The sequence below is a fragment of the Muscardinus avellanarius genome (assembly GCF_963383645.1).
Source record: "Muscardinus avellanarius genome assembly, chromosome: 1".
NCBI classification, from domain to species: domain Eukaryota; kingdom Metazoa; phylum Chordata; class Mammalia; order Rodentia; family Gliridae; genus Muscardinus; species Muscardinus avellanarius.
The window spans coordinates 235,040,837-235,047,296 of record NC_137786.1 but is presented as its reverse complement, the minus strand read 5'-3'; positions in this window follow the sequence as shown (position 1 = coordinate 235,047,296).

Genomic DNA, 6,460 nt, shown 5'->3' with positions numbered 1-6,460 from the left:
CTGGATAGTTTTTATTTTTGAAATCAGGGTCTCAGTGAGTTGCAAAGGGCCTCTTTTATTTTTATATTTTTTATTTTTTGGTGGTACTGGGGTTCCTGGAAGCGCTTCTACCTCCAGGCTACACTCCCAGACCTATTTTTACATTTTTATTTGGAAACAGGGTCTCCTAAGCCAGCGCGCGCGGCTGGCTTCGAACCTGCGCGATCCTCCTGTCTCCGCCTCCCAAGCGCGGGGATTACAAGCGTGTGCCACCACACCCGGCATCTGAGTGAGGCTCTTTGGATTTAATCCTTAGTTGTACAAAAAACAAATAAGTAAATAAGCCAGGCGTGGCAGTGCACACTTGTAACCCACTAGTACCACAATAAACTACACAGCCCACGGGTGTTCCGGTTCCTTAGGCAAAGCAGCAGGGTGTTGCTTGTGACCCCACGGCCTCCTGCGTGCTGTGAATCCTCTCCTGGTGACTTGCAGCACATAAGTGAAGATGCTGTATAAGGGAATTTGACAAGAACAGTGTCTCCCCTGAATGTTTTCAATTCAAGGCTGATCGGCTCCACAGACGTGGACCCGAGGCTGACTGCAGCTTCTGACCCGGGCTCTTCCCAGGGCTGGGCCTCCGCGTCCACCTGGCACCGGGCCCTTGGCCGGGTGGGGTCCTGCTCACTGACGCCTGTTCAGAGCAGACAGCGGGTTAGAAGGGACTGTGGCCTGGGTCAGGGCCGCGGACCGGTGGGGAGGTGCGTGGGGCTGCCAGCCCACGGGGTATGATTCTGGGTGTTCCTTATGGCAGAAGTCTCTCCTTTGCTTCTCAGGGTTGGCCTGCTCCCCGGCCCTGGCTCCTATTACTAATAAACAGGAGTAAGGGGCGGGGGTCCCCCTACCCCAGCCCCCCACACACAGAGCCGGGCGAGCTGAACGCTCGGGCCAGAGACTCTCAGGAGGCTGCTGGGTCTTCTGTGGCACCCAGGGAACCGCTGCTCCTAAAGCAGCCCATGCCCAGGTGCCAGTGCTCCTGCCCGGTGCCTGTGCCTCAGGGCGGGCGAGCTGGGGCCAGGCTCCCCGCTTCACCGGAGCCTGCCCGGCACCCCAGGTCCCAGTGAGAGAGTGGGGTGGCCTGGCATCAGGTGACCGCCCTTCCCACAGAGATCGTGAGGAAGGTCAACGAGCTGATCGCCGCGGGCCAGTACGGCCGGCTCTTCGCCGTGGTGCACTTCGCCAGCCACCAGTGGAAGGTGACCGCGGAAGACCTCATCTTAATTCACAACGACCTGGACCTCGAGTGCGGAGAGAGGATCTGCCTGGAGAAGGTGCCGGCTGAGCTCTGTGTGCAGGGACTCGGCCGCCAGCACAGGCCCGCTCCCAGTCCCACTGCGGCCCCACCCAGCGTGAGCCCGGCGCTCGGGAGATTGCCAGGAGAACGCAGGCCCCGGCCAGCCTCAGCTACTAAGGGTCCTGGGCCTGCTGTCCGCCTATAAGGCAGCCTCGGCTTAGATAGGAGGGTCTCAGCATCCGGGTATGTGGCCACAGCATGAAACGCAAATTCCACAAGCCTTTTCTGAGGGCCAGGGCATTTGTGTACGGCAGCGCACTGTAGCCAGGGGCACGATGGCGCAGGCTGGTAATCCCAGTACTCAGGAGCCTGAAACGGGAGGGTCACAAATTCAAGGACGGCCTCAACAAAGAGATCTTGTTTCAAAACTTCAAAAAATAAGAAGAGGGGCTTCAGAGGTAGATACCCCCTAGGTTCAATCCCCAGAGCCACAAAAAGAAAAATTAAAAATGGGGATTGTCCCAGCATGTAGGCTTGAACCCGTTTGCTGGTGAGTCACAGGCGGCAGCAGGTGAAGCTTGGGTCACGTTGCTTTCAGCTCGGGGAGCCAGTACTTCCTACCTGTGCCCTGTTCAGGCCACCGGCTGTCAGGGCCTGCATGTTGCCTTCTGAGGCTCAGCCGTGCCTGAGCACCCTCCTCAATCTCTCAGGTCCTGCTGGTCGGGGCGGACAGCTTCACGCTGCTCGGCAAGCCGCTCCTTGGGTAAGTAAGTGCGGGGAATGCGGGGCGCGATCTCGGGTCCGGGGGCTGGGTGTGCACGCTGGTGCAGGGCTTGCACGCACACTGCTGTGGTGCTGTGCACACGTATCTGTGAGTAGGTGCGAGACGGGAGGGTCAGAGGTTGAAGGCTGCCTCAGCAACTTTGCAAGACCCTGTTTAAACCAGAAAGTAAAAAAGGGCTGGAGATGTCACCCCAAGGGGAAAGGCTCCTGGTCCAGTCCCCGATGCCCCAAATCCCACGCAGCACTGTTCACTCTTCCTCCTTCTAGGAAAAATCTTGTTCGAGTCGAAGCCACAGTCATTGAAAAGACAGAGTCCTGGCCAAGAATCAACATGAAGTTTAGGAGAAGGAAAAACTTCCGCCGGAAAAGAAGTGAGTGCGGCGGCGCCGGCAGACGCCCTTCCCGGGAGGCGGCACTCACCACCAGGCCCTTGGGGGACGCAGGCACCGTGGTCACTCTGGCGGCCTGGATGCAGACAGGGCTGTCCTGCCTGGAGGGCCGCGGCTGGGCAGAGGTCACGCCACTTCTCTGAGCTTGTTCACGCGTGTGGCATGAGCTGTTTAAAGGCAGGGCCGAGGCCGGGCCACAGGTGCTTCTGCAGGGCAGGGCGCTATGGGCGAGAGCACGTGTGCCAGGCAGTGCCACGGGCCTGCTTTCTGTTGGGCAGCCGAGCCTTATTGTAGCTTACTAAATTATGTGAAATCTTTTTTTGATGTTTTGCTGTACTGCGCGAGCCCAGGGCCTCACGCTTCCCAGGCCAGGCGCTGCCACTGGGCCACACCCCTGCCCTGCAGCAAATCCTCTAGGAAAACTGCAGCCTTCAGAGCAGAGGCCGCTCTGCGCCCTGAAAGGCGGGCGCGGGGAGCAGCGGGAGGGTGCGAGGCCGGAGGAGCTGGTCACTTTTGGGGTGGGGGTGCTCCTCTGCATGCTGGCGGGGGGGAGGAGAGGCTGCAGGCCAGCAGCCAGGAGGGACTTAAGCAGAGGCTGCCATGCAGGGCTGGCAGGTGCCGCGTGTGCTAGGACAAGCAGGGACAGGACAGCTCGGGGGCAGGAGGCCTCAGGAGGCAGGCGGGCAGGCAGGGTAGGGCCGAGGCCTGAGTCACAGGGGGCCTTGCCCCGCGTGTCACGTGGCCCTCCAAGGAGCGCCAGTGAGGGCAGACAGGACCGGGTGGGGCGGGCTGTGGCCTGATCATGGCAGGACCAGGCTGGGCCCGAGGGTCCCCTGGTGACCTCTCCCAGGAGAGGCCATGTAGGTGCAGGGGTGCCGCTGGGTCTGGGTGCACTGGGCGGAGCGCTGTGGCTAGGCGAGGACTGATGCGGTTTCCTGGGAGGGAGCAGGGGCTCCTGTGGCCGACCGGTCTCCCTGCCCTACGCAGAGGGCAGCTGCCGCCGGGCCCTCCCCCCGTCCTGCAGTGCGCCCTGCCTGGCCTCCTTTCCCGGCGTCCCCAGCTTGCCACCGTTGCTCTGCTGTGTCCACATGGACACCTGGTGCTGCCCCCAGCGGCAGTCGACCCGCAAGCAGTCCTTGCAGGGGCCTGTGGACACGAGGTGTGGGAGCAGTTCCGCGCCCGGCCCTGGGCTGCGCCCCACGCGCGGCCTCAGGAGCACAGCGGGCGGGCGTGGAGTGCTCAGCCCAGTGCCTGAGACTGCCCCCGGGCGGAGCGTCTCCAAGTGCAGAGGCCGAGGCGGCGCCTGCCTCTCCGCAGCCAGGGCAGCCCCGGAGCAAAAGGAGATGAGTGCGCCGCGTGACGTGAGGGGACGCGCCGGGCTGCGCTGGCCGCGGCTCCGACAGAGCCTGCGTGACGCCTCTCTCTCTCTCTTCCAGTTATCGTGACCCCACAGACCGTGCTCAGAATCAACAGCATTGAGATCGCTCCCGGCTTGCAGTGATTGCGAAGCGCATTTTAAAACGTGTAAAAACGCCGGGCGTGGGGCCGCGCTTGTCATCCCCACGCTTGGGAGGCTGAGACAGGAGGATCGCGCAGGTTCGAAGCCAGCCTCAGCCACTTAGTGAGGCTCTCAGCAACTTAGTGAGACCCTGTTTCCAAATAAAATATAAAACGGGGCTGGAAGTGTAGCCCAGAGGTAGAAAGTCCTTGGGTTCCACCCCCAGTACCACCAAAAAAATAAAAAGTATAAAAATAAACTCGACTCACCTGTGATCCCAGCTACTCAGGAGGCGGAGGCAGGAGAATCGCAAGTGCCAAGCTGGCTGGCAACTCGGAGCCTGCCTCAAAACAGAAAGGGGCAGGGGTGTGGCTCCGTGGTGGAGTGCCCTGGGTGCCACCCCCAGTGCTGCAAAATAAAGCAAGTGAAAACTAAACTTGTTTTCCAAGAGCTTCTGAGTCAGGATGTGACAGGTGCGCTGCCAGGTTGAGGCCGGTTAACTTCAGCTCCCAGATGGGCGAGCAGCCCCCCCCCCCCCAGGCCAGAGAAGGAGCGCAGGAGGAGTGGCGCCCCTCCCCCGCCGGGACCCGGCACCCCAGAGGTAGAGCTGAGGGCTGTGGAGGGCGCCGGTGCCCTGGGGAGGAGATGGTAAAAGCGGGAGCTGGGTGTCTGCTCTGCACCCAGCCTCTGGCCCTGGAGAGCTGCAGCCCAGCTCCCGCCCTCCCGCACCGCCTGCAGGCTGGGTGGGCTGGGGCCAGGGCAGGAGTGCCTGAGCAGAGGCCGGGAGTTCTGGGAGTTCAGGGCGGGGGGTCAGACCCCAGCAAGGGGTCCACAGGAGGAGGACCAAGTCATGAGCCCAGAGTGGCCGAGGGTCCCCCAGAGGAAGGGGAGTGGAAGGCAGGGGTGGGGCTCTCGTGTGGCCCCGGCCCTGCTCGGTGTTGACAGGCCATCCCAGAGTAACCAGGCTTCCTTGTAACTATTCACCTGTGGCCAGAGCCCCTAGGCACCCTGAGGCCTGGCGTGAGCAGACAAGGCCCCTCCCGCCAGGAGGCCTCCGCCAGGTGCCCAGCCCTGGGGTTCCCCTGCCGTGTCCTCCGTGGGCAGCAGGGGGCAGTGCCGCCCAAGGCCCTGCTCCCAGCAGCCGTACTCCCAGCGCAGCTGTGGACTCCAGGTCCACCGTGGTGATGGGCCTGGGGCAGAACGTGGAGACGGAGCGTGGCTGTGGAGCGGGCACTCTAACACAGCCATGTCTGGGAGTCGGTAAACGCTCATGCTGTCTCCGTCCAAAAGTCTATCACAGCCAGGCGTGGCGGCGCACGCTTGTAATCTCAGTACTTGGGAGGCTGGGACTGGAGGATCACAGGTTTGAGACCAGCCCCAGCTGCTTAGTGAGGCCCTCGGCAACTTAGTGAGACCCTGTTTCAAAATAAAGAATAAAAAATAGGGCTGAGGATGTAGCTCAGAGATAGAATGCCCCAGTCCCACACACACAAGCCTGTCTGTGCAGGAGTCTGCCTCGGAGAAGCACGGAGCACGGCGCTCTCGCCCCTTACCCGGCACCATCCTTGGCCAGCCCGGCACCGGCGCTGGCGTTATCCCCCCATTGTGTCCATACTTCATACTGCACCAGAAACACGGAACAGGTTCTAGACAACCCTGCTACGGGGGGCAGTCCGCCTTGGCCTCCCTCTAGACGGCAAACATCTTGCCTCCCTCTGCAGGGGCCTCTCGGCTGCGGCGCCCAAGGTGTCCCAGCCATGGCAGAGCACAGGGTCACCGAGGAGAGTGTCTCGGGGAGTCATGCCAGTAACACCACACACTCGTCCTTCCGCGACTCGGCGTATTGGGAAACCACGGAGTGAAAATAGCAACCGCCAAGCCCCTCTCATGGGCTCCAGTGGTCACATTTCACCGGAGCTTGCGGCTCACCTGGTAGTGGTCGGCCAGGCAATCACAGGGCCTTTATTCTCGCCTTAATGTCTAACAGCTGTAACACTCAAATCGCACTCCTCAGTAGAGTGTCGCAGAGATCAGCGCGGCAGCACAGGTGGTCGGACAAGCCAAGAGATGGGGCCCCGGGTTGCCGGCAGGAGCCTGCCCAGGCCAGGGCCGCGGGGGCCATGCGCGGGCAGCTTTGTTGGCTTGGGTTTGGGTTTTGTTATCTGCATACTGAAGATTGAACCCAGGGCGTTCTACCTCTGAGCTACACCCCCAGTACCATTTTTTAGTCTTTAGTTTGAAACAGGGCCTCACTGAGTTGCAAAGGGCCGCACTAAGTAGCTGAGGCTGGCCGCAGACCCAGATCCTCCTGTCTCAGCCTCCCGAGTGCTGGCGTAGGCAGTTTTGAAGTGGGCCCTGAAGCACTTCCCTCCGGACGATGGAGCCCAGCTGAAGCCCGGGACAGAGTCACAGGTTCCGGTGTGTCTGGTGACAGGTGGTGCGCTCTGGGGCCCCGGGCCTGGCTCAGGAGCTGGGGGCTGGCCAGGCTGGCCCGGGGGTTCTGCGGAGGAGACCGAG